The following is a 13,194-nucleotide window of genomic DNA, read 5'->3' as shown; positions in this document are numbered from 1 at the left end:
TTGTTTATTGCTATTTTATCTTGTTAGTTCATCCCAATATATCAGTCTTTTGAGATCATTTGGGAACCTATTTTTTTTTCATGTGATAAGTTAGCTTTCTCAGGTTCATCTACAAATAATGCATCTTCATCCAAATCAATAATTAAAAATAACTAACAGAAAAAAAAAGTAGGAACAAAGCTCTAGGTTAAGACTTCCTTAAGGAATCATAAATCTACTTATCAATACTGTGAGCCAACCAATTCTAAACCCACCTATCTGTACTACTGTGTAATTTTGCATCCCTTCAGTTCGTATATAGTGATATTATAAGCTATTTTGCTAATTTACCCACATCACTAGAATACTACATAGTTGAGAAAGCTCTTCATCACAAAAACCTCATAAGTTAGATAATATAAACATGTTTATCAGCATTTTAAAGATTAGGAGGAGCTGAGGCTTAGAGAGGTTGTTCATGTTCATGCAACCAAATAATGTAGAATTACAATTTAAAGCTAGAAATCCAGATAATAAGACCAACCACTTTCTGCCACTTTGCTTTTCTAAATGCTAGAATGTAGATATACTATATCCACAGTCTTCTTTTGGTCAGTAAGATATAGGGAAAGTTTGATTATCCATTCCCCAACTGATAGACATTTTTGTAACTTCTAATTCTTAACTACCATAAAAAGAGCTGCTATAAATAATTTTTGTATAAATAGATCCTTTCCTTTTTTATGTCTTTGAAATAACAAATATTATTATTAAAAATAAGAAAAAACATCTGAAAATATCGCATTGTACAACAAGAGGTTTATCTCTTTAAAGGGAAGTTTGTTGTATTCTCATATCTCTGAGAAAGATTAAAGAGACATACAGACTGACTGATACCCTTCACTGTACCCTCTGTTCATCTAGAAAAGTAGGAAAAAGGAAGACATAATTTTCCAGAAAGTCAAAGACAAATGGTTAAACATAGAGTTGAATATCAGGATGGCACCTAAAGGGGTGTGCATGTGTGTGCTTGTTTGTGTGTGTGTGTGTGTGTGTGTGTGTGTGCGCGCGCATAGGTGCACATGGGTACACTTGCACGCATGCTGGAATATAACGCCTTTCCTATTTTTCTTTCTCTACTTTTCCTTACTTTTAGTCAGGTCACTTGTAAAACTTGTTCTAAAATTGTCTTCCTCTTGCTAAGGTGTGTTTCTCTCTCTATTGTGGGTTCAAGATAAAGCTGTGGTTTCTACATTCCAAACTCTCTTTAGATTTGATTATTCCATCTGTTTTCCTGGAGAACCACTCCTATTTAAGTGACATTCCAGTTTCAAAGTGAAAAATTTCTCCTATGTTAGAAGTAGAAATATGTCTCCAGAGAATGTTGAAGTTAATCACTGTTTGCTGTTCTAAAACCTGCTGATTTGGTAGAAGTTCTTCAGAGAGGAATACATAAATTGACTCACCTGAATCTTCTAAATAGACAAAAAATGCAAGAAGTTACTTCCTTGTAACATTGTTCCATATGCTATGATAGTTAATTTCTAAAGAAAAAAAATGAATTTTAAATATTTTTCTGTGTGTCTCTGTTATAAAAGATTTTTTTCTTTTTATTGAATTATCTTTCTGAGGTGATTTCTAAGGAAATATGTATAAACTTCAGAAGAAAACAAAATTAGAAAGAATAAAATCACTTTATTAATCTAACCAACATTTCTAGATCTGTGTGATAGCTGAATTTCATGGGCTAGTATTTGAAACAATGAGGATCAAAATGTTGGCTTGTCTATGCTCAGGACTCCTCATTTCTGGCAATCTTGAATGAGATGAAGAAGTTTATAACTATTTTTCTTTGTTTTGTTTTGTCCCTTTTTTTTTAACTGTAGTTCCTTATGATGCACTTTAGAGACTTTCCTGGGGTGCTGAGAAGGTGGGGTATCAGAATCCTTCTAAATTCTAATATCATGACATCTTAGACAGAAATTAGAAACAAAGAAGACCAGAAGAATGAAACCATCATTGTCATTATGTTGGAAGGAGATTCTGCCTGTGAATGCCTTTTCAATACAATGGCACAAAATGCAATGAGTGCCCAACTCCTTATTTTTGTAGAGGATTACTTAGGGTGCCCAAAGCTTGTGATTTATAGATCATTTTTCCTTCTTAGCTAACAGTTGGATAGTATTGATTTGTAGATTTTGACTAAAGAATAAATAAACCCTGTCAGTATCTGTTCCAAAATGGAAAAGAAGGATATTTTTACTTGCATACTGTATCAGTGACTGGTGAGAAGACATTGATTTGGATAATAATGGCTTACTAGCCCAGTAGGGAAAAAAAGGGCAAGAGGGAGGGCAGAAGGAGAGGAAGCAAATCTCATGGTCTACTTTGAGCTCATAAATCTCTTACCCTCAAGAAAGATTTCTACACTGCACTGGAATAACCACCACCTTTCAACAAGTACCTCCAGTATCCAAGTCAGGCAAGACAAATACTTAGTTACATCTTGAAGGAAAAAAAAACCTGCACTACATCTTTTTCAAACTCAATCATCTATGAACCAAGGATTCTACTAAATGGAGAAGAGAGAAATATTTTTAAATAAAGTCACAATAAACATTCTTCTTGCTCAATTGTTTTAGTCATATCTGATTCTTTGTGACTCCATTTGGGGTTTTCTTAGCAGAGATATTAGAGTCTTTTTCTTTTTATAGCTTATTTTACAGATGAGAAAACTGAGGCAAACAGTGCTAAATGCTACCTGCCCAGAATCTTACAGGTAATAATTAGCTGAGGATAGATTTGAACTCAAGAAGATGAGTTTCTGACTCCAAGTCCATCACTCTATTCACTGTTTAATCTAGCTGCCCCCTTATTATGAATAACAGTTCATAACGTATATATTATATTATACTATTTTATGCTATATTATGTTATGTTATATTGTACTGTATTGTATTATATTCATGTTACATTATATTATATGTATCTCACCAGGTTTGGATAACTTAAGTGATATTCTATATCAGTAATGAACAGTAGCTGTATTATATTTTATGGGGAAAAACAATAAAAATAAAACAAAGAAAAAGAGAGTCTCTTCTGTTAGAAGCAGTGTTTTAGACAGAATTTGTATTCTAACTGTAGTATGATGGTAAATATTATGTTTGCACATTTTCTTCAGACTAAAAGTTTATCTACTTTCTAAGGATCAGCTGCTGCTATTTGGCAAGCACCTGTGTGGCCTACAATCTCAAAAATGTTAATCAGTAGTTTTCCTTTATTTTTTTTTATCATCCAAAGAGGAAATTTCCATATGAAATTATTAAAATTGTAATATCTGCTATGATGAAGTTACATCATTACTTACCTTAAGGATCTGAGATTTAATCCAAATATCTACTCCCTTCATCAAATAGAGGAGGCAATCTATTGACATTAAAATAAATATTGCTATGAAATGTGGTAGCTAATAAAAACAACAATGACAACAAAAACAACAATAACCCTATCACGGACGTTGATTTGTTTACTGGACTTATTTTCTTTCCCCCTCTCTTCTTTATTCCTTATTATAATGGGTAACTCTCTGTGATGGAACACAAGATAATAGGATCATAGACCTGGGCCAGGAAAGGATATTAGAGATGACCTAACCCAATATCTTCATTTTACAGATAAGAGAACTGAGATCTAACAAGATTGTGACTTGTCCAAGATCATAAAGGCAATCATAATCATAAGGGTGATTTAAGTCCAATAGTAAAGTAATAAGTGTAATAGTAAATAAGTAGTAAATAAAATAGTAAAAAGTAATAAAGTAATAAGTGATGTAAAAAATAAAAGATATCAATAAAATTCATTTTTAAAATCATCTCATGGCCAAGCTTGTGGTATTAAGCTTCTCCAAATTTATTTAGGCTTATGTTAGAGGCACCGTGGCAGTAGAAAGAGTGCTGGCCTTAGAATCAGTAAGTCTTACAAGTTATATCAATTATAAAAATCAATCATATGGATCATAGTCCTCTGGTTGTTTGTTATCATTAAATACATAATCTTTTAAACTAAAAATGATAAAATACAAGCTAAAAGCAGAAAATTTTATTGTCTAATTATATATAGTCTATGCATCTTATATTGGATATGAATTAATATAGCAAAAAAACACATGTATATTAAATTATAACATGTTTATTTTGACATTAGAAAAAAGAACAAAAGAATACAAACTCAGCAAAAGACTTATTAGTTGTCTAACCATCAGCAAATTTCTTATCAGTCTCTCCAGCTAAATCATAGGATCATTGATTTTTTATTGCTGAAAGAGGACTTAGAAGTTATCAAGTCTAACAATTTTATCTTATAGTTGAAGAAACTGAGCACCAAAGAAGCTAAATAACTGGCCAGTTTTCTTATACATAAGGATTTAAATCACAGTCCCCTTATTCCAAATCTAAAGCTCTTTCCACTTTATCATGATTCTTTTGTAAAATGGGGGGGGGGGAATCACATTTTCGAATCTCACTCACAAGGTGGCTATGACATTTAATTGAATTATATAATTAATATGAAATATTTTGTAAACTTGAAATGTCACATAAATGTCAGTTATTTCTACTGTCCTCAGCTGTCAAACACAAAGTTCTTTGTCAGTCCTCTAATCAAAGACCAGTTTGCTTGCAAGAAAAATATGTCAGAGTTTACACCACAGCCATACTACCATTAAGAGTTAATTCCATATTCTGATGGGTCATTGAAGTGGAAAAGGATATCATTAAATGTTAGTAATACATGTTCTCACCTGAGGAAATTTCTGCTGGCAAGGACTCTGCTTGCACTGACAAAATTGCCTTATGACTTAGTTTATCAAATTCATGCACAAGATTACAAAGCTACACTAGAAGAAAAGTACTTGTGTGCTTTTTCTCTAGCTTGATATAATTTGGAATTTATGGTTCCTGAAGAAATATAAAGGAATTAAAGCTGTTTATCACATTAGATTTGTGTAGCCAATGTAAAAGCAGAGAGAATTTCAGTCACAGGACATAGAACTGAAATGGGTCTTAGGAGATCACCTTCTCCAGATGAAGAAACTGAGCCCAAAAGAAGGGAAATGCCCTATGAGTCAAAAGAACTCATAAATGACAGAGCCAAGAATTTGCCTCAGGTCTTCTTAGTTCATAATACTTTAGTCCATTACAATATTTTATCAGTGTCAATTGATCTAATTGCTGGAATTTCTTGATTTCCTAGAAACAGACATCAATTTTAATTAGTAGTTGTACACCTATTTTTAGAACTAAGAAGCTTTACAATAGTATTTAGATCCTAAGATATTTTATTAAAAATACTAATCTCTCATTTACACCTAGCACATAAATGAGCTTGCCCTATGAGTTATGGTTAATGTCAGTATCAATATTCCCATTTAGCAAATTGGGAAACTGAGGTCTTGAGAGATGAAACAATTTGCCATTGATTACATAGCTCATAAGCATCTTGTTCAATTTCTTTTTCTAAAATGGGATTATTTAAGTATTTTATTCTCTCTTCTGTTAACCTGGACAATTTAGATTTTTGTAAACATTTATCCATTTCAGATAGATTGTCACATTTGCTGCCTTAGAGTTGGGCAAAATAGCTCCTAATTATTATTTTAATTTCTTTTTCATTGCTGATGAGTTCACTCCTTTCATTTTTAATGCTGATGATTTGGGTTTTTTCTTTCCTTATTTGCTGATCAAATTAACCAAAGGTTTATCTATTTTGTTAGTTTTTTTGTTTTTTCATAAAACTAACTCTTGGTTTTATTTATTGGTTCAATAGTTTTCTTAGTCTCTATTTTATTTATCTCTCCTTTGAGTTTTCAAAATTTTTAATTTGGTATTTGATTGGGGAGGGGGGTTAATTTGTTCTTTTTCTAGCTTTTTTAATTGCATGCCTAATTCATTTATCTTCTTTTTTCTCTATTTGATTTATGTGGCTATGTAGAGATATAAAATTTCTCTTAAGAACTGCTTTGGCTGCATCCCATAGGTTTTGGTATGTTGTCTCATTATTGCCATTCTCTTGGATAAATAATGGATTGTTTCTATGATTTATTGTTTGACCCACTTATTCTTTAGAATTAGATTATTTGATTTCCACAGTGTTAGTTTTTGTTCTATCTTTCCCTAGCTCTTTATTGAATATATTTTTATTTCATTGTGGTCTGAAAAGGAAGCATTTACTATATCTGCCTTTTTGTATTTGATTGTGAGGTTTTTATGCCATAAATACATGGTCAACTTTTGTGTAGGTGCTATGTACTGCTGAGAAAAAGATGTATTCCTTTCTGTCCCTATTCAATTTTCTCCAGAGATCTCTCATATCTAGGTTTTCTAGGATTCTATTAACCTCCCTAGTTTCTTTCTTGTTTATTTTGTGGTTATATTTGTCTGATTTGAAGAGGGGCAGGTTGAGGTCCCCCACTAGAATAGTCTTGCTGTTTATTTCTTCCTGTAACTCACTTAAAATCTTTTCCATGAATATTTCTGCTCTACCACTTGGTGTATAGGTGTATATACATTTAGTATTGTTACTTTTTCACTTTTTACTGTATCCTTTATCAAGGTATACTTTCCCTCCTTATCTCTTTTAATAAAATCTATTTTTACTTTAGCTTTATTTGAGATCAGAATTGCTAACCCTGCTTTTTTTTTTTTTTTTTTTTTTACTTTAGCTAAAGCATAATAAATTCTAAGCAGAAAGCATCTAAGGAAGAGTTTGATCTCACTTCTTTTGACTGCAAAGTAATTATGTCCAACATTGATTTAATCTCACTAAGAAGAATGTGAGAAGATGGTACAGGACATATTTTTTATAAATAGAACTTCTTTTTAATTTGATAAAATTATACAATGATTTTAATAAAACCATAATCTTATAAATAATCCCTAGATGCTTACATCTGTATATCATGTACATCAGAGAAGACTATGAAATAACATCAGAATTAGAGAAGAAATCTAAGCTCATCTAGTACATGGATTCTTAGTTTATTTCATGGATTCTATTGGTAGTCTGATGAATCTTATAGACCTCTTCTCAGAATAATATTTTAAATACAAAAATAAAATATATAGGTTATAAAAAACAATTATATTGAAATAAAAATAGAAAAAAATACATTTTTTTAAATCATGTGCTAGGCAAAGAATCTCTGATCTAATTCAAATTTTCTGTGATTCTCAGGGAACTGAAGCAATTTATATAGCTAACAAATAACAGTGCTGCAATTTGATCTTGGATTTTAAACTCCAAGTTTAGTGCTTTTTCCTCTTTATCATTCTATTTCTCTTGGGAGAGTAGGGTCTAGCTGAAAGAATAATTTGATACTAAGGCTGAGTTTCTTATATGTTTTTATACAGCACTAGAGCAGGTGTGCCACATCATGGAAGGGAGCCTGCAGATAGAGCCAACCAGGTATTTTTGAGTAGAGGAAATGATTCTAGGGCAGGGAGCCAGCACTTAAACTCATTCTGCAATTGAAAGTTGAGGGGAAAAAAAACACCTGATTAAAAGAAAAAGAAAACTGAATATCCCATTCATCATAATGAACTTGCCCTTATCAATTATCCATGGTAATAGTCATTGCATTTATTTGTAGTTTATTAATTTCTTTTATTATTGTCATCATTGTAGTCATTTAAATCATTACCATTTTTCTTATCACATTCCTCCTGTATCTAGGGATCACAGAGTGAAAAAAAACATCATTTGACTTCAAAGATCCTCCATTTTGTATGATACAACCAAGCATCTATACAGTATGTATAGGCAAGCAAGCACAGATAGATGCCTGCAAAAATATCAATATATGAATGATCTGTAATTCTAGTGCTGTATCTACATAGAATTCCCAATCCCTCTATTTTTGTCCGGATGCATTTTTGATTTCCTTCACAGGTTAATTGCACACTATTTCAAAGTCTGATTCTTTTTGTACAGCAAAATAACTGTTAGGACATGTATACTTATATTGTATTTAATTTATACTTTAATATATATAACACATATTGGTCAACCTGCCATCTGGGGGAGGGGTGAAGGGAAGGAGGGGAAAAATTGGAACAAAAGGTTTGGCAATTGTCAATGCTGTAAAATTACCCATGCATATAACTTGTAAATAAAAAGCTATAATAAAAAAAAAATAAAATAAAAATTCTAGTGCTGTAGGGAACTCCATATGTGGGAATTCCCTCCACCAATGTAGACTGTGACCCACCTATGATTTAGTAGATCAATCCTAGGAAGGTACATATAGAGGCAAAATGATTTACCTAGGTTCACACAGCTAGTGACTGCCAGAGGTAGGTCTTAGATCCAGCTGTCGAGAATTCTATTTTTTGTTTAATGCTGCTTTATATTTTCATATCTATGAGCATAAGAAAAAATAAAAATTAAGAAGAATCCCCAAATTGTAAATGTTATGACCAAAAATTATTACAAATAATTAAATGCTGATGTAATTATTGTTCAGTGTTTTGATCCAACATAATCTATGATCACAAGTAACTTGCCTAGGTACAGTGTATTAATATCAAAACCAAGAATACTGTGAAAACATATTGACTACTTGGAATGCATTTTTCCTAATCTTGAGATATGTCAGGCCTGTGTGAGATCCAATCAGCAATTATTTAGTTCTTCCAAAGCTGTATGCTGACCTGAATTGATAGGCAATATTCGGAAGGAAGGAAGGAAGGAAGGAAGGAAGGAAGGAAGGAAGGAAGGAAGGAAGGAAGGAAGGAAGGAAGGAAGGAAGGAAGGAAGGAAGGAAGGAAGGAAGGAAGGAAGGAAGGAAGGAAGGAAGGAAGGAAGGAAGGAAGGAAGGAAGGAAGGAAGGAAGGAAGGAAGGAAGGAAGGAAGGAAGGAAGCATCTATTAAGTGCTTACTCTGTGCAAGGAACTGTGCTAAGTATATCACAAATGTTATCTCATTTAAACCTCACAATAACCCTGTGAGGTAAATGCCATTATTATTATCATTTTAGAGTTAAACATACTGAGTCAGTTCTGGGTTATGCAACTTGACTAAGGTCACATAGCTAGCAAATGTTTGAATTCAAGTGTTCCTAATTTCAGGCCCAGTATTCCATGCACTGTGCCTTTTGGTTCCTTTTAGTGAATAGAGCACTGGACTTAGAAGCAGAAAGATCTGAGTTTAAATCCCATTCCAGGTATTTGTTATCTGTGTAACCTTGGAAAAGCCACATACCTTCTTTGAGTCTGTTTTTTCTGTCATAAAATGTGAGGGCTAAACTTCATGTCTTTTTCAGCTCTAAATCTATAATCCTGTGAGTGGCTTTGAACATTATTAATTAAGTTTTTTCTTGACCATAAATAGACAAAAGGCACCACTCTGCCTCTCAAATGCACCAATTTTATTTGGGAACCTTTGCATGTGTCTAATGGAAATAAGGCAAATAGGGAAATGCCCATGTGAAATGCCTTTGTGCTTAGTGATTACAAATAGGGATCCATTAAACACTCTAGCTGATTCTATTTCCTCTCGTTCTTTCCAATGGAGAAAGGGGCCAAACTGTCAAGACTGCCTGAGCTGTATGTTATAGATATTTGTTTTTGTACCTTACTCCATAATAGATTTTAATCTCTATGTCTAATATTTATAAACTTATGTTTTATTCCAAGTTGATACTTAATATTTATTGAATGCAGTGAATGAGTGAAAGTTTCTTGTTTTAAACTTGTGAATCCAGTTTTTTTTTTTTTCAAAACACCAATGATAGGAATTTGCTTTGGTTCCCAGCTACCTGACAGAGACTTTGTGTAGTAATTAATATAGCTAAACTATAACTCCAGTAATACAAGCTTTAAATTCTAGATTTTTGGAATTAGGGATCTTGTAATGAAGGAACTAAAGTAAGAAGAGAGGAGAAAAAATAGAATTGAAGGCAGTGTAGAGGAATGGCAACCACATGTAGAATGAGGAATATATTGTTAGTTATGGTTGTCTCTCTATAGATTGCTATACTAAGAGAGATACACAATGACATACCCACAGCAAGGAAGTTTCCTAGGGATCCCAAACAATATAACTTGAGCCTTGGAGACTAAACTGGATATGAATGATTTCCACAAAAAAAAAAAAAAAAAATGATGAAAAGTTTCAGAGTTGTGACCAATCTAATTAACTATAAAACACAATCATTCATTTTTTCCCCTCCCTAAATCTTCATGTTACACCCTCTCTGCATCATAGTCTGAGAATGACTGGCTTCTTTCATTATCCTTCACATTCTCAGTGCTGACCAAACTAATCCACACTAATCAGTTTTATTTCTAACCATGGTGTTGATACAAATCACCTGGCTTGTTAAAATTTTAAAAGTTCAATACAAGTATTCCCTATGCTCTGTTTAGCTTAAGACAAAATTGGGTTAAGCACAAAAAAACCTACTTAAAAATAAAAAATATGAATGAATAAAATATATTCTTTGCCTTCAAGGAGCTTACAATCTGACTGGGGAGATAAAAACAGATATCCAAATATTCACATTATACATTGAACCACCTGTGATTTATTTTAATTTAATTATTTAAAAATAATTCAAAGAAGAAGAAATGATTTCTGGTTTGGAGAGATCTGAATGGAGGAAGAGTAGGACTATGTGGGACATAAAAAGGTGGAAATGAGGGTTGCAGTAAGAGAATTTTGCAGATAGAAAAGGAAAGAAGTAATACATGGAGGTATGAAATGACAGGAAGTGTTCAGAAAAATGGTGAGTAATTAGGCTAGCCTTCAAAACCAAGTAAGTCTAGAAATAATTTATAGTAGGCCTGGAAAAAAGTGAATAGAACCAAATTAGAGTAGTGTTTGAATGTCATATTCAGTGATCTGGACTTTAGTTAATGCATATTGGAAATCCATTAACAAGGTTTGAGGAAAGTAACATAATTTGATTTACACATCATTTTGGTCTGAAGAGAGCTGGATGGAGGAAGAGTAGAGTGGGAGATAAGTAAGTGGAAATAGGGATGTCATTGAAAAAACTTTCCAGATAGAGAAGGAATACTATTATATAATGAGAGGCAACACTCATAATGACTACAGATCTGGCCCTGGAGTCAGAAAGACTTGACTTCAAGTCCCCCATTTTATATAGACTGACTATGGGATACTATAGGTGATGCAAGTTAAGTCATTTAACTTCTTAGTGCTCTAAGGTAGTGGTGTCAAGCTCAAATAGAAATGGAAGTCTGTAAATAATACATATGGATCTGTACATGTCGACTTAGAAAACCACATATTGACATTATCCGTTTTATTGTATTTTGTTATTTCCCTAATCTGCTTTAGGCTGCATGTAGGAATATGGAATCTACATGGAGTATCTGGGCAGGATGTTTGACAATTTTATGAAACTAAAAACTAAAAGAATGCCTTTATAATGACTTACTAATGCCAATTTTCTCATCTGAGAATTTCTTATACCAATAAAATAACATTCAGTTCCTATCTCTATTTCTATCAGAAATAATATTGGAAGGGTCTTAATTACCTAAATGATATTGGTTTTAGTTTGGTTGATAATCGTAGGAAAGGAAAAGGAGGATTATTATTATTTTTTTTAAGTAGGTGTTTGGAGAGAAGTGCGCTATCTTATGAATAGCTATTTCTCAGTTCTGGTAGAAGTATTTGGAATTTTTAAAAAGCTTACTTATTAATCAAATTCATCTTTCATTTGGTATTTTAGATTCTAGTAATAAAAAGAACTGAAAGTTTCAGGAAACACAAGGAAAGATATTATGAGGATGTAGTATAGCAATTATATAAGAAGAATAACCCTATCCAGGAGCCTGCCAAAAGAGGTCATATACCTAAATCATTTATTAATTTTCTAAGTTTATTCTTTCAATGCTCCTGAAACCAGTTTTGTTGTTATATAATTGTTTTTCAGTCATGTTCAACTCTTCAGGGCACCTTTTGGGTTTTTCTTGGGAAAAATACTGGAGTGGTTTGCCATTTCCTTCTCCAAATCATTTTACACATGAGGAAACTGAGGTAAACATGGTTAAGTGATTTGTTTAGGGTCACATAACTAGTTAGTTAATGTCTGAAGCTGAATTTGAACTCAGATCTTGCTGACTCCTTTTAAGACTGTTACAGAAAAAAGGACTTCGTGACAGAAGAAAAGGGAATAATATAACTTCACTAGCCCAATGTTTGTTATTCTAAATATAAAGGTATCTGTGAGGTGGTAAGATGAAAAGTATGGCATTATTTAAAACAAGATTCCCAGTGAACCAATAAAATTCAGGTAATCTAAGAGGGTTTATGTTTTCCGTTGCTTTTCCTTTCTTAAAAAGCATAATCAAAACAAAAGTATGTCTTCAGGGAAGATGTACTTAGTGAGCTGTGCTTCAGTCAAAACCAGTATGAAATGAGAAATTAAAACTGTTCTCAATGATCCAGGAATCTCTATTCCCTAGTGTTTATGGAAACTCAGCTTCTCATTTTCCCATACTTTCTCTGCAGAGGAAGCATCTTTTATGCTGGAGATCTTCTATTTTTCCCCTTCATATTTCAGGAATGTCTTTGTGGCCATCCAGCTTGTCCATCTGTTCTCTGTCACTCTTTCTAGATGAATTGGTCTGCTTTTTTTTCAGGGCCACATAGAATTAGAGCAGCATATACCTAAAGTAACAAAAGTTGCGGATACCACCTAGTCCAATACTTTTGCTTTACAGAAGATGAAATTGGGCTAGTGAAATTATATTATTTGCCCAATTTGACTGAGTTTAAAAGTTAAAAAGTAAATGAGATAGCAAAGTCTCTGATTCAAAATCCATTATTCTTTTTAGCTATACCAGGAACTCTTAATCTGGATCCTATACATTTGCTTTTTTTTTTTTTTTTAATCTTGATAATTATATTTCAACAATTTATTTCTCTTATAATACTGTTTTTTTTTTCCATTAAAAACATTATTTTGAAAAGGGATTCATACATTTCATTAGACCATCCAATGGATCCCCAATACAATAAAGGTTAAGAAGCCCTGATATTCCATGTTATATTTCCTATGCCCTTCCTTATTTCTTCCACAAAACTTCTTGTGTTCAAGTGATTGTGTACCAAATACTACACTCTCCTTATACACTCTCTTTATATTTACTATGCATCTTGCTATTTCTTGAATGATTAAAAATA

The 13,194-nt window shown here is 32.4% G+C and overlaps 1 protein-coding gene across 14 annotated transcripts in view; it reads left to right on the top strand.

Annotated features, from left to right (window-relative positions):
* DLG2 (discs large MAGUK scaffold protein 2) overlaps positions 1-13,194 on the top strand; it is a 2,591,935-nt gene that overhangs the window by 1,846,139 nt on the left and 732,602 nt on the right. The gene's annotated exons all lie outside the window — the stretch shown is intronic.

Source organism: Antechinus flavipes, chromosome 3 (genome assembly GCF_016432865.1).
Source record: "Antechinus flavipes isolate AdamAnt ecotype Samford, QLD, Australia chromosome 3, AdamAnt_v2, whole genome shotgun sequence".
Taxonomy (NCBI): Eukaryota; Metazoa; Chordata; class Mammalia; order Dasyuromorphia; family Dasyuridae; genus Antechinus; species Antechinus flavipes.
Note: the sequence above shows the minus strand (reverse complement) of the source record. Positions and strands in the feature narration are given on the sequence as shown.